The sequence below is a fragment of the Tamandua tetradactyla genome, chromosome 2 (assembly GCF_023851605.1).
Source record: "Tamandua tetradactyla isolate mTamTet1 chromosome 2, mTamTet1.pri, whole genome shotgun sequence".
In the NCBI taxonomy this organism is placed as follows: Eukaryota; Metazoa; Chordata; class Mammalia; order Pilosa; family Myrmecophagidae; genus Tamandua; species Tamandua tetradactyla.
In genome coordinates, this window is record NC_135328.1 from 76,482,595 (window position 1) to 76,509,433 (window position 26,839).

Consider the following 26,839-nt stretch of genomic DNA (forward strand, 5'->3'; position numbering starts at 1 on the left):
TACTCACTTTTCCTATCTTTGAGACAGAAGAGCTGAGCCCATGAGGAATTATTTGGCAATTACGATATTGTTGCTAATGTGTCTCTCCTGAAGAGTTGATTTCAGTAGAGTTTTAATGCATGCTACTGTGTTTTCACTAGTTGTCTTTTTCTAGGAAGGAATGAATGTGATGGATGGGTCTGCGTGTCTGTTCCTTTCAACTAAATAGTAGTCTGACCTAGGTAAGAGCAAGTAGCCATTTTTAACGATGTGAAGCTTAGACCTGTATAATAAAAATCTCCACCAGACAGTGGATATAAAAATTGCAGCAGTGCTTGTTGTGGTGTTAATAATGGTGATAATGTAGCAAAAAAACTAAGTGCCAAACAGTATTTTAAGGGTTTCAAATGCATTAACTCATTTAGTCTTATAAAACCCCATTCAGTTAATATTGATTATAATCCCCATTTGATAGGTGAGGAACCTGGACTACAGAGAAATTAATTGTCTTCCATTGACAAGAGGCAGGACTAGAATTTGAAACAAGGTATCTCCAGATTTGGGGCTCTCATCCCCACTATATTATTCTGTCTGCATTTGGTAGTTACCAGGTTAGCAATTCCCAGCACCAGACCAAAAGCTGGTCTTAAAGGGAGAATGGTGGAATTTGGAGGAGGCTAGATCTTTTTTTTTCTTGTCAGTTTGGGTAGATGCTAGGAGGTGAAAAAGATGCTGCTGACTCCAGCTCCAGGTTCAAACTGAGGGGCTATTGTTGGTTAAAGGCTTTGGCTTTGGATGCCAAATGGATGTAATTGACTGCCTCCCCATGTAGCACTGTGGTTTTCAGACCTTGTGCTGATATATAAATTGTCATAAGTTTAGCTTGTTTCAAAAGAGGTAATTCCTGGCATATTATAAAAATTGACATTTAAAAATAAACCTTTTACTTCTTACTTAGAGCCAATGAAAATATAAAAATTTCATAACAGCCAGCATTCATAAAAAAAAACAAAAAAACTGAACAACTTTTTAATTGGAAACTTCTTTTTCACTTTACCTTGAATTTTTTATTCTACTTTCCTGCAAAATTTTTATTCTAAAGTAATACATGTTCATTTTCAAAGTCTTTTGTTGATTATCATGTCATAGTTATGGAATAAAAATATATAAAAGCTTAAAATTTAAAATTTCCTGAGACTGCAAGATTTTACTCAATCCAGAAGAATTATTTTAATCATTTTCATTATTAAAACAGTTGATTAAAGTATCATTATATTATAAATTCTGATACGTGATTAGTGAACATCAAAAGTAGAAATGTATCACTTAAAAAGGTATTTCTCCCATATTTACGGATACTTTTTTTTTTTATTTATTGCTAGACAATAAAAGATTTGGCATCACTTCCCTTCAGTTTTTCTTTTTTAAGATGTAGGCACTGAAAAAACTTGTTCCCAAACATTGAAAAAGGAATGCTACAGCAATATCACTTAATTCTTTGAACTTCTGAAGTTACATGACAAACCTTACACAGAGATCTGTCATAACAAATATTTTTAATAATTGGCTGACGTCTCAAAGAGTGGGTTCTCCTTTAATTTGTTTGAAATAATCTGACTCATAAGCACAGTTGTTTTCCTGGGGGATTTCTTTATTTCTTATTCAACCAAAAAATGGTGGTTTTTCTCACCAGGACCGATTTGTTTCCTGTGGCTCTCCTCTTTGGTGCAATGGATCTTATATACTTCTGGGCAGTGAACCTAGTGAGAAGTGGGGGTAGATGAGAATATGCTTTTAGAAAGTGAGAGAAGAGCAATTATGAAAGAGAAACTGAGGTACTCATGCATATCATTTTTAGGAAAGATAACACAAGGAAATTGAAGGTAGAGAAATGATTTGTTTCCTTTAGAAAGTTTTCATGTACTGTAAATGTTGCACAGGACCCTATTTGAAGACACTCCTGGAGGAGATAGCGTACCAGTGAGATTTTAATTTTTAAATTTTCCCAGCCTTGCGTATTTAAGACCTCAATTTTAGCCTCCAAAAGTATAATTTGGGGGCTGATATACATCAAAACTCCCAAGAAACTGATTTTTAAACCAGAATGCTTGTTTATGGCATGAAAATCACTAGTGAATCCAACTTAAGTTTAGGTTGGAAAGATGATTTGTGGATGATCTTTGTTCTAGTTTGCAAGCTGCTGGAATGCAATATACCAGGAACAGAGTGGAACAGAACAGCTTTTAAAAAGGGGAATTTATTAAGTTGCAAGATAACAGTTCTAAGTCTGTGAAAATGTCCAAATTAAGGCACTAACAAGAGGTTACCTTCACTCAAGAAAGGCTGATGAAGTGTTCAGGGCTCCTCTCTCAGCTGGAAGGGCACTTGGTGAAGTCTGCTAGCTTTTTCTCCCGGCTTCTTGTTTCATGAAGCTCCCCTGGGAGGCGTTTTTCTTCATCTCCAGAAGTCTCTGGCTGCCGGGGCTCTAAAAGTCTTTCCAAAATGGTTCCCTCTTAAACGGCCCCAGTAAGCAACTCCACCTTGAATGGGTGGAGACACATCCCGTGGAAACCATCTAATCAAAAGTTACTACCCACAACTTGGTGGGTCACATCTCCATGGAAACAATAAAAAAGCTCCCACCCAGCCATATTGAATAAGGATTAGAGAACTTGGCTTTTCTGGGGTACACGACAGATTCAAACCAGACCAGCCTTCAAGAAGAGTGCTGATAGAAAACTGGTCTGGCAGCAGGTGGGGAGGGTTGCTGATGGGAGTGACCCCTGCCATAAGTTTTATTTTGTTCTTCATGAAACCCTTCGTAACTCAACATGAGCCAACTACTTGACGTAGTTCTGATATTCGATTTGTTAAATGGTTAGAAAGAAAATTAGAAGATATACATTCATCATAGGCATTTTAACTGTGTACACATATATACTCCATTTTCCGATATTCCGAGGAAAGACCTTTGTTTTCTTTAAATATTGGTCCACTGATTGGAGTTTCTGCATATGTGACTTTTCTTGTATTTTCTACAGCCACAAGGAATCATGTATCTTAAAAGTAGAGCAAGAATTTGAGGCTCTGTAATCTGAAGTTAGAATCTTTCCAGATTAAAAATATTTTTTTCCTTCCCATTTAAAATTTTCGTTCTTTTTGGTTCGTTGGACGGATATTAATTTAACTGATTGCTTTCACTGAGTATTTGCAAAGCAGTTGCTTAAGTTTTTCAAAAGTGATACTTTTTTCACCCTTATATCATTGTTTACAAAATAATAAATTACAACATTATAATTACAAGTGCAAATGGCAAAAAAAAAAGAGGTTTGGTAATAAATGGAATGCCCTTTAATAAGTACATTATTGTGGGAAGGATACTTAGTAGTTGTAAAAACCTACCATTTGGAGAATATTACCCATTTGTTTTATAAAGAGAGAGGCAGTAACCTTATCAAAGTGAAATAAGCAATGTTAGTTAAGAACTTAAAACACATGTAATTATCCTGTTTTTCTGAATTCTGTCATATCATCCAGTAAAAAAGAATTTCTCTCTCTTTTATTGGTTTCCATTCATTATGTATGTAATGTTTACAGTTGTGAAATTCTTTGAGAATATTTTAATAGTACCATTTTTGGTGTTCAAAAATTTTTAAATGAATTTTTGAGTAGGGACAGGAGCTTGAACGTGGAAGCTGATTTTTATGACTGTATTAGAAGTTTCCTTCTGTCAGAAAGTGAGTACCGATACTTGTAACAATTTGTTTGGTTTATATTCTGCTAGGGTGTGAATTTTCTTAAATAATAAGGAACAGAGATCTTTAAACATATTGTGAGGTGAGATTTTTTTCCCCAAAGGTGAAATGAAGTACTGTACAGGAAATTAATTTTGGGGTAAAAGGAAGTGAAATTGATCTGATGGAAATCATTAATTTCCCTCTAATGAGAGGTTGTATGAAAAATGTTAGGCAGAAAGTATGATACCAGTTAGAAATGATAAATATGTCATTTATTCAGTTTGAACAAATAGTATTTGGAACTGAACAGAGAGGAAGAATAAAATTCTTATGTAGAGTGGATTAGTTGTCATTCTCAAGGGTATGGAAACCTGCTGGATTTTTACAGTTTGTTCACTTTTCTCTGAAGAGAAATACCTGACTCATATTTGTTATACCAGTTTGAAATTTTTGTCAAATTAGTATCTAGTGTTCTAGAAACATTTTATTTTGTCAAGAGTGTTAAGAATCCTTGTATTTGGGAATGGTAAATAAAAAATGTTGTTTGTTTACAGGCTTCTAGAAGTCAGGAAAGCTTCTAATATAGTTATAAAAATCGAGTTCCATGTTCAAGCTCCTTTTTGTTCCTGTGTTCCAGTAAGACAGAGCGTTTTAAAGGCTAAGTCATTTGACCAGTTTCATTGAGGAAGTCCTGGTGGAGACTAGCATTAATATTTGCAGAAGAACTTTCAATCAGAGAGGCATAGGATAAACCCTACTTCAACAGGGAAGCAAGAAAATGAGCAGGATCCTATACTGGTAAAGCACCATTCCCAGCATAGTGGATGGTGCCTGGCAGGTGCCTGATGCATGTTGTGGAATGAGTGTTTGGATGAATTAAGATTGGCTGGAGTTGGTGACTATGTCCAGAGCACATAACGTGTCTGGCCCATGATGCTCAGCTTTTATTTGTTGGATCTGTGAATGAGTGTATATTCAGGCTCAAGGACTGCTGTCTCCTTGTGAATATGGATATGAGCTCTTCTAGAGTATTTTGGAAGGAGAAATAACCAAAATGACAGCCTTTTCTCTCATTTTGCTTTGAGGAACCCTTTTCTATAGAGTTATACTTATTATTGAGAAGTGATTATTTTTTTTAAAAGAGGAATTTAAAGCTACTCCTAAATTCACTAGATTAAAGTAGGAAACTGTGGCCATAAAACAAGGGTCTATTTCTGAATCCTGACTACTGGTGATAAAGAAAAAACACCCATTCCTCATAAGAAAGATCAGATTCTCAGATATTCTCTGGTACCATTTGGATGTCCAATATAGAGAAAGTCTTTATTAGAAATAATTTCTGCATGTTTCTGAATATTTATTTAAAAAAATAACTTTTATCATCTTGCAGCTTCTAAATAAACTTATAATATTTCAGGAGGTACTTTTATAAAGCTCACTTATAAACTGGTTTTGTCTTTGGAACCTTGCCAGAAGAGAAAAGGTAGATTTTCTATGGAATTTTTATGTGCTAACTTTGCATTGGATTTCTTAAACACTCAATTAAAACTATTTCCTAAGTAAACGTAAGGTTTATTTTGATAAAATTGCATTGTCACAGAAAAAAAAAATGAATGTATTACTTGTGATGAGTCCCAAGGTAGGACTGCTTTAGGTCCTTTAAAAACTTCTCAGAAACTCAAAGCTTATCCTTAGTGTTACACCAGTTACTGGACTCATAGGTTGTACTCTCATACATTCCATGCTCAAAACCTCTATTCTCTCTTTCTAACCTCCATAAAATCTGGGGCATGAGACGTTCTAGCAAATAGAGTCTAGCTGATGGTGATGCCGCTGATAATGAATTAGTTGCAATGTAAAGGCCTACTGTTTCACCTGAATGGTCAGCCTTAATTTAAAAAAATAAATAGACATCTGATAGCCCAGGAAATTAAAAGTACAGACTCACACTTACTACCTCGCATCTGAACTCCATTTTGAATTAGTATACTGAGTGGTCTGCTGCTAATTGCTCAATCAACTTTTTTTCTGAGTTACATAGGATTAATACTCCTTCCTTTTCTTCAATGTGTGAGAAGGCTCTAATATGACTAAAATTCTTTGCAAACAAGGCTTCATGTAATGAAAGGAAAATTTTAAAACACCTTTGCTACAGTTGCTCACTATCCTCCCCCAGTGTGCTTCTGAGAATTATCATTGCTCAATAAAAGGAAAGTGGTTACAGTGTGTCAGAAAGAAAAAAAAGCACAAGAAATAAGTAATCCATAAACTTGTACAGTCATAAGGGGTTTGGGGTGGGTGGATCTGATGACTTGGCAACTGAGAGAAGGAAGCAAGTGAAATTGTTGATTTTTATCAGAGCAGGTTTGTATGTTTCTATGTGTACGAGGCAGGGTGGGAATTGGATATAGACTTAAATTAACATAAATTTCAGAAGGCTACAAAAATTTACTGCTGCATAAATCATATTGCTGTGTCTAAAGGATATGGCATCAATGTCCAATAAATTATGTCAAATTCTGTCCAAATAAGAGTTGTAATAAACAAATATATGGTTTTCTTCCTTTCATAGGATTTGTGCTTTGGGGCTTCTAGGTAAATACTTTGTTTTATCACTGAGAATTTATGAAAGTTGATTTTAGTATAATTAGCTCTTTTTTGAATTCTGAAATCAAAAACTGTGGCAACTTAGTCACCAAACAGATTTTTTTGTCTGATTCTAAAATTTCAGCAGTTTTAGCTTTGAAGATTGCTTCAGGGTTGTTTTTGGATCAGAAGTGTTGAGAAAGGCTGGTTGCTAAATTCATGGCCAACTAAGAGGATTTATGGGACTAATTGTTTGATAGATTCCTTTAATTAGAAGATAATTCTTTTGGGTTTTCCCAGGGAATACAGTTCCATGTAATAATTTATCAAAAGGGTGTTGGGAAAAGGAAATAGTACCTTTGGAGGGAAGGGAGGGTGAGGAGGGGTGGGTACAGACTTTGTTTAGTAAAGAATATTGGTTGAAAGAATTACAGAGACCAAAGAAGAAGCATAGTCAGTTATCAAATTAAGTATAGAAGTGTCTTAGTAGAAATTAGGCCAGGTATGTTATTCGTTCTTGGGGAGCCTAGAAATAAATTCACGGTTCAGGTTTGTTCCTCTTTAGCTTCATGTCTGCTGGCTGCGAACGCCATTGGGAAATTTTAGCTATATTTCTGGTTTGTTTGTGTTTCTTTCTATTAAATTTTCATAGTTTTTTTTTTTTCTCAACAGAATCAGTCATTGGAAGGAAACTTTTAACATACTGAATAAGCTTTAACATATTAAGCTAACTAATGTGTCTGTCTATCTATATTTAAACTGTGTGTGGTTAAACAACTGGCTCCAAGAAAGAAATCTAAGTGGAGGAGAAAGAGCTGTACCATAAGAATAATAAACAGAGCAGAGAGCCATGGTTAAATATGCATCTCTGATTGAGGAAGAACTGTGTATTCAGGTTCTTCTTTCTCTTTCTCCCACTCGGGCGCCTCTTAGGTATTTCTGTTTATAAGCCACCTTACTCATAAGGTGCTTTGAGCTTTTTGGGCAAGTAAAAGTAGTGATGAAATTTGATTAGTCAGTTGGCGATTCATTATCAGCCTTGACATACAAGATTGGAACTGTTTTCTAAAATGGAATTGTGAGTTTTTTAATTATAGGTGAAATGCCAGTTTATGTTTTCAGTGCTCCCATTTCTAAAAATGATCTGGAATTTGCACTAGTGGAAGCAAGTCCCTGGTTAACGGTCCTTTTAGATCACTGGTAAGCCCTGGGATTTTTGCTGGAATCAACATTCAGTTGTATGAGATCCTTGAAGGGGAGGGGCAGTGGAGTAAGAATTCTTTAATTCAGGTATATTGACTTGATTCTGGAACCAGATTTCCTATGTGCCAGGGCCAGGGAGAGGGGTGGTCATCATGAAAAGACCACCGGGCACCTTTGACAGGCAGGATTGCAGAGGATGCTTTCATCTACTTTTATTTCTGTCAGCTTAGGAAAATGAAGGTAATATCCATAACAGCTTGCTTTGTTTTTTATTTTTTTGTTAATGTTTTTGAGAAAAATGTCTGTTTTGGCAAGTTTGAACAGAGTGGCATTCGCAACAATGGTGTTATCCCCCCTGAGTAAGTTTGAAACTCACTTAGGTGAGTAGTGACTCCCTTTCCAGTTCTTTGTTGCCCTTTGGTCAACCTGCTGCCCAGAGCCCTCAAGAAAGATTCTTCCTGGGGTAGGAGATTTCTTTTTTGACTCATACTCGTGATGGGACCATTCCAAATTGGTGTCAGGCAATTTCACATAATTAAGGCTAGTAAGTTTTATTTCTGGTGCTTCTAAAAACCAATTATTACAATTAAAATCCATTTACTGTAAGTACTCCAATGGGATGTCAAATCTACTCTGTATTTATCATCTTCTGGGTGATTTAACACTTTCTTCAATTACTACATTTCAAACAAAAATGCCCCCTCCTTGGGAGGAGGAACTGTCTGGCTGGTCTCCGGCTGTACCAATTAGATGCCCCATGAGCAATCATAAATGTTGTAGAACTAGAGAGAGTGGCGAAGACTGATGAGAGAGCCTTTTCATCTTCCTGTTAGATATTTGCTGTCCCAGTATTGTGCTGATTTGAATCTTTTATGTACCCCAGAAAGGCTACGTTCTTGTATTTTGGCACCGTTTTCATAAAGGTCTATTTCACTATTGGTAGGTAGTGCATAACAGTTAAATACATTTAAGTATTGTGTAGGTGACTGCACAACTGTAGCATTAGTAACTAGGTAATCAGTTCAACTAGAAACCAGCTAACAAGTAACTGTCTAAATACTTAAAATACAGCTCTTGTTTAGATCATCCCTTGTTCACCTTATTGGGGTGGGGGGGAAGCCTGCTGCTCACAGTGGAAATATATTAAGGCCAAATCTTCCAATATCCATTCTCAGAGGTTTCTTCAGCTGGATTAAACCTTCAACTTCAGGGCAAGCCCAAGTTTGTGGCCTCCAGCATTAATGCTCTTCCCATCTACCAGAGCAGACAGTCAGCGTAAGCTTCACACCAGGCCTCAGAATCTGAGTGTAGCCCACCCGAATTAAACTAGAGTTGCTGACTTTTGCAGAAATAGAAGCAGTGGGATCCAATTGATATTTAGCTGCAATGTCAAAATGAGTGCAGTTGGTATCTGATGTCCAAGCAAGGTTTACTGAAATGTCAAGGGCTTTACATATTTTCTGATAAATTGATCCTCCAAATTCTGTACTGTCATTGACATTAATGTGTAGCTGGAAGTCTCCAGTCCCGTAGCCCACTGCAAAGTTATTCCTTGTCAGCTTTGATTTGGCACTGTCAGAAGTCACCTGGTAACTAGCAAGCCAGCCCTCATAACCAAAAATGGCTGAAACATGGATTGCAGGTCCAGCAAAATAATGTACACCCTCTTGTAAGAAGACTTGATTTTTACCACTTTTCTTTCCTGTGTTTGGTGAGAAGGTGGTGTCAAATGTCAGTTTCAAACCGTTACAAATCTGGTCTTCAATTGAGATTTCTGTCTCAGAGTGTTTTCAGTGTTTCATTTTATGTGAAAGAGACATACTCACACCATTTGTATTTGGTCTCCAATGTCCCGGCAACTTTATCAGTGTCTGTGTTGCATAAACCAGATATTGAGAATTCCACTCCATGGCATGACTTTGTTTTCACATCCAGTTTCACCAAGCCCAAACCAAATAATTTGTTGAAAATATCTCTGGCAGCTTTGCCAAGGTGAGCATATGATGGAGGAATACACGTTGGCTTCACACAGGTCTGCCTATAGGTTGTCATGCAAGGCTGAGGGAAGGGTTGATACGGTTATCTCCTGAGGGGCGTTGTGCAGCTGCTCTGCTTGTAGCTGAAGCCTCTAGGCTGGTTCAAGAAACTGCTGCAGCTGCTGCCCCTGAAGGCCAAAGAACCTGTGTTTTTAATCTAATCTTGTGTGGGTAGACCTGTTGTTGCGTGGGACCTTTTGATTAAGTTGTTTCCATGGAGATGTGACCTTGCCCATTCAAGGTGGGGTTTAATCCGCTTTCTGGAGTTTCTAAAGAGAGCTGAGACAGTTTAGAGATACTATGGAAGGAAATGCCCTGGGGAGAAGCAGGAAGGACCAACAGAAGTTGAGAGAGCCCTTTGAAATGAGACCCAGGAGAGGACAGCAGACATCTCCATGTGCCTTCCCATGTGACAGAGGAACCCTGGATGCCAGCTACCTTTCCTCCGAAAGGCATCCTCTTGTTGGTTCTTTAATTTGGGCATTTTCACAGCTTTAGAATTGTAACTTTTAATTTTTTTTTTTTTTTTTATTGTGCTGACCATTTTTTTTTTTTTAGACGTCATACCATTCTACATATGCAATCAGTAATTCTTAACATCATCACATAGATGCATGATCATCGTTTCTTAGTACATTTGCATCGGTTTAGAAGAACTAGCAATATAACCAAAAAAGATATAGAATGTTAATATAGAGAAAAAAAATAAAAGTAATAATAATAGGAACAAAACAAACAAAACAAAACAAAACAAAACAAAACAAAAACCTATAGCTCGGATGCAGCTTCGTTCAGTATTTTAACATGATTACTTTACAATTAGGTATTATTGTACTGTCCATTTTTGAGTTTTTGTATCTAGTCCTATTGCACCGTCTGTATTCCATCAGCTCCGATTACCCATTATCTTACCCTGTTTCTAACTCCTGCTGAACTCTGTTACCAATGACATATTCCAAGTTTATTCTCGAGTGTCGATTCACATCATTGGGACCATACAGTATTTGTCTTTTAGCTTTTGGCTAGACTCACTCAGCATAATGTTTTCTAGGTCCATCCATGTTATTACATGCTTCATAAGTTTATCCTGTCTTAACGCTGCATAATATTCCATCGTACGTATATACCACAGTTTGTTTAGCCACTCGTCTGTTGATGGACATTTTGGTGTAACTTTTAATTTAATAAATCTCCTTTGTAAAAGCTGATCCATTTCTGGTGTATTGCATTCCAGCAGCTTTAGCAAACCAAAACAAGTATGTAATTCACTAACCACATGTACTGTTAAGAACCTGAAATGTGGCTAGAGTGAAGAACTGAACTTTAAATTGTATGTAATTTTAATTAAATTTAAATTTAAATCAGATAGTTGGTTCAGTTATTGGAAAATTGTGTTTGGAACTTGGGTATACAAATCTACTTTTTCAACTGTAAATTTTATGAAATCTAAATATAAGTCATGTAGTTTCAATGAACACTTGGTCTCCAATGGAGACAGATTGTTGTGCGCTGTAAGTGTAAAATACACATCAGATTTTAAATACTTAGTGTGAGAAAAGAATATAAAATATCTTAATAATATTTTTTACATGGACAGGCACCAGGAGTCAAACTCTGCTATTGAGCCACTGTTGCCTGCCCCAATAGTTTTATATTGATTATATGCTAAAGTGAAAGAATTTGGAGTATTTGGTTTAAATAAAACATAGTATTAAAATTAATTCCACTGGCATCTTTATTTTTTAGTGTGGCTACAAGAAAACTTCAGGTTACAAATGTAGCTTGCAATAGATATAGATGTCTTCCCAAATCTATTTTTTAATAAGCTTTTTTCTTTTTTTTTTTTCTTGACATGGGCAGTCTCCAGGAATCAATCCGGCATGGCAGGTGAGAACTCTGCCACTGAGCCACTGTTGCCCGCCCTTAATAAGCTTTTTGATATACTATTATATTCCTGTGTTTGGGGAGATCATGTTTTGAAAAATTTCATGAGAATTAAAAATCATCTGGACATAAAATGCTTGCCTTACTATTTATTGAATATGAAAAAGAATTTCAACTCTTGTCCACTTTATAATTTACACTGAGTGTTTTACAAGTAGATTTGCTACTGAGATTGATTTAAATCTAATAAGATTAAAGAGGCATGACTAAAATATGAAGTAATTTAATAACACTATGTATAGGTAATATATTCATGTTACACTGATATTTTAAATCATTGATTTTATTCATATTTTAAGGATATGATAGGAATGTTTAAAAAACTCTTGACAATGCCTAATTTCTTTAGTTTTTATAGTTTATAACTTTCTGCATTTCCATTATCTCATCACCAAAAATGTATGGGAATTTCTTTCTTCTTTCTTTCCCTTTCATCTCAAGCATGTTTGGAACACCTTGAATGTGGATCTACTTTTTCAAAAGGTTGGCAGATGGTGTGCATTTAGTTGGAAATGTTTTTCCTTCTCAGGTATTACTGATCTTCAGATACAGGTGGGCAGGCAGTGATTAATATGGAATACTCTAGAGTCGTGGTTCTGGAGTCAGTTTGCCTGGGTTTGAATCTCAGCTGTGCCACTACTTGCCTGTAAATTTTGAACAAGTAACTTGGCTTGTCTGTTTCAGTTTCCTCATCTGCGAAGTGGAATTTATGTTAAAAATCTACCTCATAGGGATATTTGAGGGCTTAAGTGAATAAAACACATGTCTGGCATGTAGTAAGTGCTGAATAAGTACATACAAATGTGTATGCATGCTTAATTAATTTAAACATTGCAGATAAAATTAGAATATTGGCTAAATTCTTAAGTTCTGAAATGACCAACCTTTGTAGTTCTATCAGAAATAAACAACAAATGAGGCACAGAATGATTTCTGTTGTTAAGAACTCTAATAGCCACATTGTACATTCTTAGGTCAGTGGAGGTTTCCAAGACTTTTAATGATTATTTTAACATTGCGTTTATATTAAGGAATATTATAAGAGCTGCCATATAGTTTATCATTTGTCTTCTAATTTGTGATTAGTTTTTAATGTTTTTATAAAACTCAGGGTAAAATAAAGATTAATGTATTTGAACAGCATAAACCATGATGATGCTTTGACATTAGAGTGTTTATTATATGCTGTGTCTATCATAAATTTTGCAACTCAGACTTTATTTTCACATTGTAATGAATCATCTGAAGGATATGGAGTTTATAAATTTAATAGTACTTTCAAAATTCATTTTTAGGTGTTTTAATTACATTTAACTTTTATAGCTTGTGTTGCTTTATATTTGAATTATTCTAAATTTTGAAAAGTAAACACGAAAGTTCACATTGGAACCAAGAATTTGAAGTGTGTTTGTGTGTGTATGTATATATATGTGTGTGTGTATATGAGTGTATGTGTGTGTGTGCATATCAAGTGGCAGGGTTTCCTCATTCCCTTCTTTTTTAAAAGCTGTAAAGGAATGAAAAATCTCGTATGTTCTTTTATTTGGAAAATCATGCATTAGAGTTTATGATTCAAGATGTTTGTGAATGGTGAGATGGTCATAGCTAGGGAAGTAAAAACGTTTTTCAGTTTGGAAAATGCATCTAAAACGTCTCTTCTTATACAGAAGGAATGCCATACATATTTTTCACTAATTTTACATTACACTTCGCTGGCCCATTAAAAATCATCTGTCCCCTATCCCAGACAAATGGAAAAGTCTCACTTTTGTAGACTACGTCTCTGGCATCAAGAGAGACACACCTGTGGGTGATACCCAATCCTGGTATCATGTGGATGTGGATGTACCGTGATGCGGATACTACCATGGTACATGATGGTCCAGCTTTAACAGTTTCTTGCCCAGCTGTAACAACTTTGAAGACAGCTGTTTTTTTTTCCAAGGCATTTGGGACTGTGTAATATTTTTAATTTTTACAATTAAATGAAAGGTAAATATGCATGAATGCATGTGTTGAAAACACTTGCATTTGGCCTTAGATGATTGGCTACCTTTGGTCTTCCCTTCTATATTTTATAGCTGGTAATAGAAGGCACCAGTTTTCATGCCCCTGTATGTTTGTGTGGCTGAAACCCTAGTTTAAGTGAAGAACCAGACGGTTGTTCCTCATTTGGGCTGCCGATCTCCGAGATGGTCTTCTGTTCTACAAAGCTGCTCCTGTCTATAAATGTAGCACTTATATTTTCTGCACAGTATGTGCCTGTTGGCAGTGTTTTTTTGTTTATCTAGTTAAACAGCCATTACCTGCAGGAGGAGTCACATATTGGAGCAGAGAAGAAATAGGGTAATCTTGGCTGGATTAATTTGCAATAATTTTGAAATAAAAAAAATACATAGTGGATTTTATTTTTAAAAACGATCCTTTGTACAAAAAGTTACCCTTCAGAAAGACTCATGAGCCTTCAAGAGCAAATTTAAATTGGAGGGACTTTGATTAAAGTGTTGGGCAAGCAGGAAGTAGGGTCCGTTTGTCCTGCCTATGATACTGCCCTTCCCTTCACTCACGTCTCTCTTCTAAGCTAGCTGTGCCTCCAATTGGCTCATTAGACAGATTCCTGAGGATGGCATTCTCTTAGTACCTAAGAACCATAGAGAAATAGCATTTAAATTTACCACCTACAATTACATAGTGTTTCTTATGAAATGCTCACTGTTAAAGGGTGGGAGGGGAAAGAGTTGGATAAATACAGTGTGTTTTTTTCTATGTAAATTATAAACATCAAAATCTTGGAGTCAGAAGTGTCTTTCGTGTGATAGAATGCTTTCTTCTTTGGCACGGCATACACTGTCAAATCTTAAGACAGTTGCTCACTTTCAGGAACATAGCAAGGGCCAGAAGTGTCAGCTCTGCCCAGATGTAGAAGAGATACTCAAAACATATTTTACTTTTTCTGCTCCGCTATCCACTTCAGTTTAAAAAAGGATTCTAGTAGAATGCTCTTTCCATGACTGAATTAATGACACAAGCATAGATTTCTAGCTCTTTGATTTTTCTAATGGATTGACTGGCTCATTGCCTACTTGAGTACATTAAGAAAAAAAATCCCCCTTTAAAAATTATAGTCAGAAATATACCTGCAATGGACTTTTAAAATCTGTTTTATATTTAATAAGTGCATGAGGTCCTTATAAATTTGAGACATTCTCCCCTTACTGCCACAATCTCCTGTTTAGTAATAGAATCACATAACAGTGTCTACCCTGTGATGGATTAAAAGGCATGTTTTTTGGGCCTAATTTATGTCTTGTTCAGAAATATCTAGCTAAAGGAAGGATGGGCATCCTCTGACTTCTATTGTCTGATTATAACTTTTACCAGTATCAACCTGGTTTTGAACACATGGTGGGGCATTTGAGGATGTGAAGCGTGTAGTAGTTGAAGCATCAGCTAATTGGGTTTCCTGGACTGAACTTAATTGTGGTGAGCACCTCTGCTCCACCAATGCTCTGCTGCTTCAGCACCCAACAGTACATGTTGGAATCCTAAATGTGCTCCTTGCTGAGTTTATTCCTGCTGAGTGAATGTGGTTTTCTTTCAGTAACTATTTTGTTTCTCATTACTCAAATATTTTATGATTGATTTTTTTGGATGTGCATTCCTTCCTTCCTCTTGGTTTCTATTTAAAGTATGTGGTGTCTTAAAAAGCATTGCAATCTCTGACTTCTTTGGCACCAGAGTTTCTGTGGTAGACCTGTGCTGTTGCTGTATATCCTTCCTTGTGTTTATGTGGCTGTGAATGACTTAGTATAATGTCATGCGGAACACTCATTCTTATTCGTGCAGACCATGATAAGTGTTTTTTGTTCCTAACCATCTTTTCCCTAGTTTTGTAAGTGTTTGCAGTTTTAGGGTGCTTATTGTAAAACAGTATTTTTATTTCAAGCTCTCATTTTCTGTTCACCCATGTGGGATAAGGAAGGGTAAAAATGAAGTGTAATGCTATGTGAAACTCGGGACTTTGCACTTAATTCTGTCAATTTATAAACTGTATCTAAACTTGAAATTATTTCAAATTCTCTGTTTGGTAGCTGGTATATAGGACTGAAGTAAAAACATCGGATAATTATTTTCAGAGGTAGAGGATCTAAAATGAAGATCCCCCACCCCACCCCCACCCATTGCCTTTGCAATGCTGTCTACCTTGTTTGCTTTTTAAAGTTGGGTCAAATCTTCCACAGTAACATCCTTCCAAAGACGTTTCTTACAAAATTTTCACAGAGAGATTTGCTAAATATTTCTCCTTTGACAATCTGGATTTTGTGTGAATATTTTGATGGTAGATGGCTTTGTAGCCATTGTTTTTTTATTTTATTTTTTATTGTCAAACCAAAACAATATACAAACATGAACATTCTTAACATGCAAACATTCTGTGCATGGTGTACAATAAATGGCTCACAACATCATCACATAGTTCATGATGTAAATTGAGAAAGTAGGTCCAAATTCTATACTATATGACTGTAGCTTTGTTAATTCTTCATTTATATGGATGTATAGTGTTTTGCTTTGGTTTGGAGTCTATATATATTAACCGTAGCTACTCCTGTGCAGTAAGTTTGAGTGACTTTAATTTTTATAAATATCTCCTTTTTTCTAGGTTTTCCATACTGTATTTCTAATAGCAACAAAGAATAACTTTTTTGAAGTGTTGCTTATAAATCCTTGCAAGGGTCATTTTAGTTGAGCAGGAATTTGCAGACTACTGTGTAATTAATTTTACAGATTAAATGAAAGCTGGTAATATTTTGCTTCAAGTCATGACATTTAGGGGTTAATACTAAATATGTAATTGAACAGAGCTGTGAAAACAACTTCATGATTAATTTGTCCATTTTTGCGATTTTTTTAATGATGGGAAAAGATCTGTCTATTGCTATGCTGACATATAGTGCATGTTTTGTAAATATTTGTGTAGTTATTGAGCATAACATAAAATTAAGTTTCTTACTTTCCTGTGAATCTGATGTTTGTACAAATTGGGAGGTTTTTATGGGAATATGAAAGGAGATCTCAAATCATTTTTTCCCTCAAAGATTTTAAAATTAGTTTTTAATTACTCTTTTGCTTATTTTATATTTAGAAAATAACAAGGAATCAACAGTTTCTTAGTCTGTTGTAAAATGCAGTTACACATTTATTTGAATACTTGCTCACTTAGAAATTGGTTGAAATTAATGCTATTAGCATAAGTGAGAAAAAGAGAAAAATTTTAGGGAAAGATAAATGAGAAGTGAAACTTGATTCTCAATGAAGAAGAGGGTATAGCATTAAAGTGGCCACCAGCAGGATGAAATCCTAATTAAGAACTTGACAAAGAATTAAAAACAAGCAGCCCTTTAAAAAGATAAAAAGAAAATAGATGAATACAAAGTTGAAAGGAAAATGTGTTTGCAAAAGCAACTGTATAATGGATAGAAAGTGGAAAAACAAGAGGTAGTGTGTCTTGAAGAAAGCTAAAAATAAAGCTGAATTATTCTTGAGTTTTTCCTTTTGAACACATGAGGTATCTAAGAATTTAAAATAAATTTGGATAGAAAGAAATAGGTAAGTAAAATACATAATTCATTCAAAATGTGCAAACAATTTACAAAGTACTTTTAGATTGTCATTTGTTTACTAAATACCTGTTTATATTCAGTAATTGTTTTTATGAGGATATTTACCAGAGAACAGGACACATGAAATAATAGGTTGTGGATTTTTGAAGAACATTTTTCAAATCTTGAAAGAAAGTTGTTGGATAGATTCCCCTTTATGTCAGCTAAAAGCAGATAACATATATCTTGACAGATTTAAGTTATGAAAAATTTAAGTGAATTGTCAGAAATATTCTCTATGAGACTTTGGAGTGCACTTTTCCACTGGGCATACATTTTGGCTTTCATTGTATACAAATAAAATGCATATTTCAAATTAGTGACCCTTAACAGTATTTATACTGAATTATGCATGTGTTATAGTCTTGAACATTTCTGTACATGTAGCAAGAGGTAAGGGTAAAAATGGAGATCCAGCTTTATGTGACTTCTTGATTTGAAGTAGTTATTTCCACCTTTGCGTTTAATCATCGTACTAATCAACAAAATGAAATATGACATTCTAAAACTAACATTAATATTATATGACCAACATTTGACATACATGGGCAGCATTTGATATACGTGTTTGTCTAAAGAGAAACATAAAAAAATAAATACCCATTTAGAATTGAACTTGACTGACTTTTGAGTTTATCTTTGCTTTCTCTTTAATGAAGGCGATAAAATATCCTCAGTGGACAGATTTTTAAAAAAGGAAAAGTTCCAGAAAAAAGGAAGAGCAATGAGACATGAAAATATCATTCTCATTTTGGATATCGAGGCCAGTGATAGAGAATCAGATTTGTTAATTTGCCTGATCATTGAATCTTGACTGTCATTCTGTTGCCTTAATAGCAGTCCTTGATATAAAAAGAATATTGTAAACAGCACGCATAATCCTAAAATCTCAATATGATGTCAATATTTTCATGAGCTGCTTTCTTTAAGCAAGCATTGTTTGATATTGCTAGAGCATGATCAATTAAAAGAACTAACTCGAGAGGTCTTGAAATGAAATTAGACATTTATTTTGTAGTATTTGGTGGTTGATCATCCTGCTCACATATTCTGATTTGGCTAAAAGAGTTGTAGAGTTATAGAGGTCAATTTTTAGAACTTCTGATGTATTTTAAAATTAAGAAAATGATTTTAAAGGGATATTTTCTCCATGTGGCGAAAAGGCGTTACAGGTGGTTGCGTTAAATAATATAAGACAAAGCAAACTAAACAAATAAAAAAAAGCTTACCTGTGTAATTTAAGGTTTCCATCCCATTTGCCTTGTCTCCTAGAGTTGGCAGTTTTCCAATCCTCATTGCACATTTGAATCACCTGAGGTACTTAGGAAATAAAGATGCCTTGGGCCCCAGCATCAGTATTTGTAAATGCTCCCAGATGACTTTAATGTTTAGCCATAGTCAATGACCCTTTCTGGCTCTTGGTACTAATAGATGTCTATAGTATGACACTGGTAGTCTTTGATTTTTTCTTGGTGTTGAACTTTAGTGTACCCTCATCTTTGTTACCGTACAGATTGAAATTTCTTTCAATAATTGGGTGTTTGATACATTAACTGATGAGTATTTTGAACAATCCTACAAAGATTTGTCCACATCCTAATCCCTGGAACCTGTAAATGTTCCCCTATTTGGAAAAATGGTCTTATAGATGTAATTAAGCTAAGGGTCTTGAGATGAGGATATCATTTTGGGTTATCTGGGAGGTCCCTACATGCCATCACAGGTGTCATTATAAGAGAGAGCCAGGGGGAGATTTGACAGACACCCAGAGGGCAAAGCAATGGTAAAATGGAGGCACAGATTGGAATTATGCAGTCATGTGCCAAGAAATGCTGGCAGCTACCAGAAACTGGAATAGGCAAAGGAATGGAGTCTCTGGAGCCTCCTGAGGGAGTGTAATCTGGTCTTGCCTTGATTTCAGCTCAGTGAAACTGATTTCCGACTTCTGGTCTGTAGAACTAAGAGAAAATTAATTTTTTTTTGTTTAAGCCATCAAGTTTGTGGTAATTTGTTACAACAGCCACAGAAAACCAATACAGTTGCCTTTTGACTAACAGTTGAATATTGGCGGAGTGCTATCCCTTGTCTAGTCAGTGGTATATATGAGTGTAAGATGAAATATTTTATTGCATTATCCTGTTTTAGACAAATAAATTGAAATCACAGGAAGGCTTCAAGTATGTAAGTATGTACAAAGATGTATGTATTTCTATATACAGAGAGGTATAGGTTATAATCTTAATGTAATTGAGGTGAAGAAGTGATTCATTAGGAAGGTCTATAATCTCAATTAGATGTTCATTAGATTTAAACTGTGTTTAATGATGAAGCAAAAGAACACAATTAATGAACATGTACTGAATGCTGAAACTATTTCTAAAAAGTGAGGGATAATTAGGGATTTTAATAAACTTTCATTGCACTGGCAATAAATCATCTCAACATTTACTATGCTTCCTTGGTTCTAAGGTGTAGCGCTTTCCTTATTTTTGAACTTAGGGTATCTTTGAATATATGTGTTTGTTTAAGGTATTTTGCCTTACACCATGCTGTAACAGAGTTAATGGTATAGTTCTGAAATTAAGGTGTTTTAGAATTGTGGTACTTCATCAGTCTATTATTTGACTTTTCAGGTTTGATCCTTGGTTAGTCAATTCAAGCACACTTTCTGGAAATGCATTATGTAAGAAGGAAAGCTGTGCCTATTTGAAGCTTCTAATGGTTTAAATTAATTACTGCTTTGACTTCAGCTCCCAGGAGCCACCATAGTAGAAACTGTCTTAGCATAACTTTATTTGTGAAGATACAGACTGTTTAGTGACAAATCATGGCTTTAGAAGTAGGCAGACCTTGTTTCTTAGTTCTCCTTGCTTTTTGACAAGTCGTTCAGTTAGTTTCTTCATTGATAAATTGGGATAATACCTGTATTGCAGGGTTGGGGTGTGAAAATGAAATAATGTATTTAAACAAATAAACAAGGACTGTTTAAAACTCTGTAGCTTATCTTTGACTGCCCTCATTTTTATCAAACCAATCTGATGCCTGGAAAAGACTGGGCTTAGGAAAAAGAACTAATGTTCACACAAGAATGAGGCTCATTCTGACTTGAATTCTAGTGCTCAAGCTCTTTCTGCTTTTACTGTGATTCTGCCATTCTGTTCCACTTATGTAAATCATTAATTTCTTGAAGACCTTCCTGATTTTCTCTATTCTCTAAATATTTTTCTCTGATCACAACACTGTTAGATTGATTATTTCTAGATCCTCTGTTCCAAAAACACTTGTAAGATGGCCACATTATTTTAATCTTAGATTTTATACTGTTTTCTCTTTTCCATGTTCACATCTTACTAAGTAAATTGAAAGTTTCTGACCAAGCACTTCTATCTAGAATATTTAAAGGACTCCTAGAAATCAATACAGAAAATAGCCAATCCAATAGAAATACATGGGTGAAAAACTTCGCCAGACACTGTCCAATATGTATAATAAACATATGAAAGGTGCCTAACCACATTAGTCATCAGGGAAATGCAAATTAAACCACAATGTGGTTCCACAACACACCAAACACAATGGTTAGAATTAATAAAGTGTTGGCGGCTATAGAACAATTGAAAGTCTTGTACATTGCTGGTAGGTATGTAAATTGGTGCAAGCACTTTGGAGAGTTGCCAATGAAGTCAAACATACTCTTACCCAATGATCCAGCTATTGTCTTCCTAGAAATATGTGTATGCATGTGTGTGGGCACATGTACAAGACATGGATAAGGCTATTCATAGCACTGTTCATAATAGTCTAAAACTGTCCATCGACAGTAAAATGGATAAATACATTGTAGAGAGTTTCTACAATGGAATAATATAATTACTCATCAATGAATGAATTAACTACTGCTGTACTCAACAACATGAATGAATCTCATAAACATAATGTTAGCCTAAGAAGAGTTACAAAAGAATATGTGTTCCATGGTTCTGTTAATGCAATATTAAGTTTGAAAATAGAATGATGTACCTTTGAACAGGTGGAGTATGGGAGTCTTAGTGCTGGAAGAGGGCATTGGATCAGGTTTCTGGGAAATAGTAATGTATCATTTCTTTTTTTTTTTTTTTTAACTTTTTTCATTAATTAAAAAAATTAACAAACAAAACATTAAGATATCATTCCATTCTAGATATACAATCAGCAATTCTTAATATCATCACATAGTTGCATATTCATCATTTCTTAGAACATTTGCATCGATTTAGAAAAAGAAATAAAAAGACAACAGAAAAAGAAATAAAACGATAACAGAGAAAAAAAAAGATTATACATACGATACCCCTTACCCCTCGCTTTCATTTACCACTAGCATTTCAAACTAAATTTATTTTAACATTTGTTCCCCCTGTTATTTATTTTTATTCCATATGTTCTACTCTTCTGTTGATATAGTAGATAAAAGGAGCATCAGACACAAGGTTTTCACATTCACAGAGTCTCATTGTGAAAGCTATATCTTTGTTCAATCATCATCAAGAAACATGGCTACTGGAACACAGCTCTACATTTTCAGGCAGTTCCCTCCAGCCTCTCTGCTACATCTTGAACAACAAGGTGATCTCTACTTAATGCATAAGAATAACCTCCAGGATAACCTCTCAACTCTGTTTGGAATCTCTCAGCTCATTTCTTGAACTGAGTGATGGTCACTTGGGTTTGCTAATTTAGTGAAAGTTCATCAAAGTATACTTAGAATTTTTTGCACTTTTCTGTTTTTATGTGCAGTAAACTTCAATAAGTTTATTTTTTGAAAACTCATGCTGTCAGCTAGCGGAGTTCTTGGCAGCTCATGGGCCTCCAGGAAACATTTGTTGGTTTTACTTGATTTTTATATTCCTAGAATTTTATGGAAATTTTTACATGAAATATTCTAATACTTTCTGATCTTGAGTATAGTATCTTCTTCGAAGCACCACCCCCACCCTCTCAGCCACCAAGGTTTTTTTTTAGCCATATAGTTACAAAAAATATTACTTTTTTTGGTATCAGTAGAAATGTCCTTGCCATTATTTTCAATGAATGCCTTCAAATAATTTCATAAAATGTAAATTTAGAGGGCCAGACTTTAAGCTTAACTACTTTGGGTCTTGTGAGACCAGTTATGCATAATAGTTTGATGAAAGGTATGAAAAGTCTGGACTGACACATTAAAAGGGCTAGAAAATCTTACAGCAATGAGGTGGTATTGCAAACCTATTAAATGGAGAAGGCTGTGTGCCCACTGACCTTGGAATTGACTAGACCTGCATTTGAGAGTTGACAGGAATGGTTTGTAGATGAATGAAATAAGAAGCATGTGTAGTAGGGATACTGTTACATTTGATAGGAGGAGTGAAAACAAGAGCTTTACATTTCATTGAAAACCATGTTACTTAGTGTCCGTGTGATTGTGGAAACCTTGTAACTGACACTCCCTTTATCCAGTGTATGGACAGATGAGTAAAAAAGAAAATAATAATAAGTAAACAATAGGGGCCTGGGGATATGGAATGTTTTAAGATTTCTTTTTTATTTTTATTCTTGTTTTTAATTTTATTTTTGAGTAATGAAATAGTTCAAAAATAGATTATGATAAATACACAGTTATGTGATGACACTGTGAACTACAGATTGTACACTTTGGATGATTATCTGGTATGTGAATGTATATCTCAATAAAAAAGGAAGCAAACCCATAAACTTTAGTACTTAAAAAAAATCCCAAGAAGAATTGAATTTGTCTTTCTATTAGTAGGATTAACATAGGGGCTAGGTACTTTTTTCATGGCTCATTTTGGTCTAATATTTCTTCTTCAGTTCTTTACTTTCTTGTTCATGTTTTCTCTCTTTTCCTTCCTCCCCTTCTTCTTCCCTTCCCTTCTAGAAAAGATCAGAATCCTAAAGACTGATTTGGGTACTTTCCAGCTGAGAATGTGGCCCCCCCTAAGTGTTAAGGATTCCTAGGCTCATTCTATGGTTAAAGGTTCCTGCTTGCTTCTGTTAGGGGCAGCTCACCCTGTTTCTGTCATTTGTCTTTTCCTTTGCAGAGGAAAATGTTTTGGGAATAACTTAAAAAAGAAAAAATGGGTGGAGTCGGGAATGACCAGCCAGATAGAGTGCCAGCAGGAGCCCTATGCTACCTTCATAGGTGCCAGGTATGTATGAATGGGACTGAAACAAGTGTGAGTGGTAATCAAACCCGAGACCATAGGTTAAAGCTTTAGGTGAGTTATTCATTATAGCTACCCTTTGCCCAAAGTAATTTTCTTTAAGATTTTTTTAATGTTATTTCTAGTTTACAGTTATTCCATTCCTCTGCTTTAAAAAGCCTGAAATATCATTTTTATTTTATACAGTGAATTTCAACTGGCACAAGTATTTCAAATTCTATTGTACTATGGGGCAATTTTGTAGAAGATTTCATAGAGGTTGTCATACAAGAACCAATTTAAGGATAATATTAATTTTGTGTCTTGATGCAAATGGTATTTTAAAAGATTAGACACTTATTTTTATTTTTGTTTTCTTCCCTATTTTTATGCTCCACTACAGACTACTGTTTCCTTTCAGAAGGCCGTGCTGGGGCAGGGACCTCCCCTATAAATCTGAACCAAGATGGAATAAATGTCATATGTGACTTCAATATTTAATATCAAAGAAACAGAGCCACCTTAGAGTATATATTTTTAATTACCAGGCAATAAATTTTATTTTCTAAGGAGTAATCACTTTACTGTGGTGGTACAAAATGGTTTTATCAATATTTTGGAGAGGAAAAGCTAATTTTAAAATGGCCCATTGCTTTTCTTCAAATAATGTTTAAGCTTTAGTATCTAATTTATTTCTAAGTACAATACAGGTTATTTTAACTTTTTGATTAATACCTCTCTTGTTAGCTTTCAAAGCCGAAAGAAATGACTTTGACTTTCGTAAAATGACTTTGACTGAAATGAAAGAGGTTTCAGTATGGAGCATGTTCCTTTACGCCAGTGGTATTTTTAAAAGAGAGAGAATTGGTGGTGGTAGTGGTAGTCTGTTCTCCCTCTCTCCCTCCCCTCCCCCCCTGTTTCTTTCTTTCTAATTTTAATTTAATTTTCTGCATCAAAAATTGATTCTTGGTTCTAGAAATACGCCTGTTTGCATTTGGTTTAATGTGGAAACTTCCTGCAGCATGATTTCAGAGTAAGAAAAAAACTGTGACAGTCAGAATTAAATGATAATGTTCCCTTTTTATACTAAATGGTATTTCTCCCACTAGTTCTTCCGCATTTCTTGTTTTCTTCTTTTTTATTCTTTTCCTACATGTCTTCTTTAGATTGCTGGTAATCTTGAATACCGAGCCACATTGGACAAACAGAATGAGATATTATGGCTATTTTCTCAGCAATTAATGAGTTCTAGCTGGTCTTAATTGCTTATGGCATCATGAACAAAAAGGAATTTCTCTTCATTAAATCCAAGATTCAATACAAATTTAAAGAACAGAAAGCACTCAGTCTTCTTTTTCATATGCTGCTTGAGACACATTTTCCTATCTTTTCTTCCTGCTCAGAGTGCCTACATCTAAAATTCTTTGGCAGTTTAAACTTTCCATTTATGGTAGAGTTACTGTGGTGTGGTATTAAACTGAAAGTCTCGATAGAGACCTGAATTTGAGTTACAATTAAATGATTCCTTCTTCTGTCATGTTGGGGGTTTTGAATAATTTCACATCCATTGTCTCTCCTTTATACACACACGCACACAGTCACTCAAATCAGGAGGTTTATTTTTGGAGGAACACTTAATTGGTTTGGTTTTAAAGATGTTAGTTCATTTATGACTCATTTAAAAATTTTTATAATTTTAAAAGTTCTGTGAATTCCTCCACATTCTCAGCCTGCATTAGTTCTTTTGCCTTAAGAGAAATCTTGGCTTTTCCTCTGTGTTCTGCTTCTCTCTCATTCTCACGCATTCCTGCATCCCTGGCTATTTGTGTAGGAGTTGTGCTTTGGCCATTGGCTGGCATTTTCTCCTAGTACTTTGCCATTCCCAAATGTGCCAAGAGTTTTCCTATCTTTGTACCTTTCAAATTTTATTCTCCCTTCTCAGAATATGCTCTCTTAAGTTTGGTTGGCTAACTCTCTCTCTTCATTCAAGACTCAGTTCAACTATCTATCACTCTCTTCAGGATATAGTCTTTACTGTCTCCCAAGTATTCAGAATTCTCATGTGTTTTTACTGTGTGATTTTTCACATTAGTTTCTAATTATTTTCTTGTGTTACTGTTCATATGATTCTCTGTTCATATGATTTTCTATTTTACTAGACTATGTTACATGAAGGAAATGGGTATTCCAGTATAAGGATGAAGCTTTGCTAGTTAGTACAAAGTAGACTTACAATAAATACTTTTTAAATGATAGGATTTGTGAGCAGTATATTACTAACTCAGTTTACTACAATTGAGACTCAATTGTATTCTGTAAATTTGCCCACGTACATTGTAACGTATACTCTTCATACGGATATGCTATATAGTCAAATAAGCCATACTAGTAATACACACCCATCTAGGAATTATTTATGTACCTGAAAGTGATAAAACGTTTGTGTATTTAAGAAGCTTTTAATTTTAGAATAATTTATCACCATTGACGAAACTCTAAAGTTTATTCAGATTTCTCTAGTTTTTCCATTAGTCTCCTTTTTGCATTCTTTTATTGGAGAATGGCATTTAGAATTAAGATCTGGGTGCTATTTGTGATCATTCCTACTGGAGTGCCACTGCTTCTGGGCCCTCGCAGGAAATAGAGTTATGAAATAGATGCATGATATTCTTTTTTGATATTGGCTCTATAACCCTCTACAGTGGTAGTAACTATTGGCTATATATTTTTTAATACCAATATAGATTTTTTCTCCATTGTTTCTATGTTAGCAAGGAAATCAGTCCAAAATTTTAATGACATTATAAATAGTCAATAAAAATTTCTGAACACTAGACTGTGAACTTCTTATAATCTGTAACTATGTATCCTAGCACATGAACAATAAATAAATGCTTATTGAACAAATTGAATTAGTTTACAAAATATAAATACCTTGTAAGTAAAATTATTTCATATAATTAATAAAGTGGACATTTATTCTTAAAATGGATGTTAATTTCCAGCATATTACTGAACATTTAATATGTACTTAAAAAATGCCAATCAAGTTTGCTACAAAACATTTTCAACTCTTTTCTTATGCTGTTGTAAAAATAATATTCTCTTCTTGGGACTGTTTTTTACCTTCTAGTCTGCCTTTTGAGCTTACTAAAAACATATTTTGAAATAGGGCTCAGGTAAAAGTCTGTTACCAATTTACAATTCCCACATAATCTTTCTACATTACTGTAACTACTTAGTACCTTGTTAGGACTGTAGATTGATTTTTGGTTCAAATATATCTGGAAATGATTCCTTACGCTCTGTAGGCAATAAAGCCTACAGAGTAGATTTGGACAAAAAAGAAATAGATGTTTCTGCTCAGCCTAGCTAATAAACTTTTATAGTAGTTTGTGCTTTTTGGCAGACAATTATTTAATAAAATAACATTCCTGAGACACAGAAAATGGGGAATAACAGGGGAACCTGACAGATAATGAAAGTTTTGGAGGTAGTCCAAGGAATGAGAG

General features: G+C 34.8%; 1 protein-coding gene and 1 pseudogene across 5 annotated transcripts in view; one reads left to right on the forward strand and one right to left on the reverse strand.

Moving 5' to 3' along the window:
• MLLT3 (MLLT3 super elongation complex subunit) overlaps positions 1–26,839 on the forward strand; it is a 265,987-nt gene that overhangs the window by 68,649 nt on the left and 170,499 nt on the right. The window lies entirely within an intron of this gene.
• On the reverse strand, positions 8,698–9,557 carry LOC143675004 (non-selective voltage-gated ion channel VDAC2 pseudogene; annotated as a pseudogene).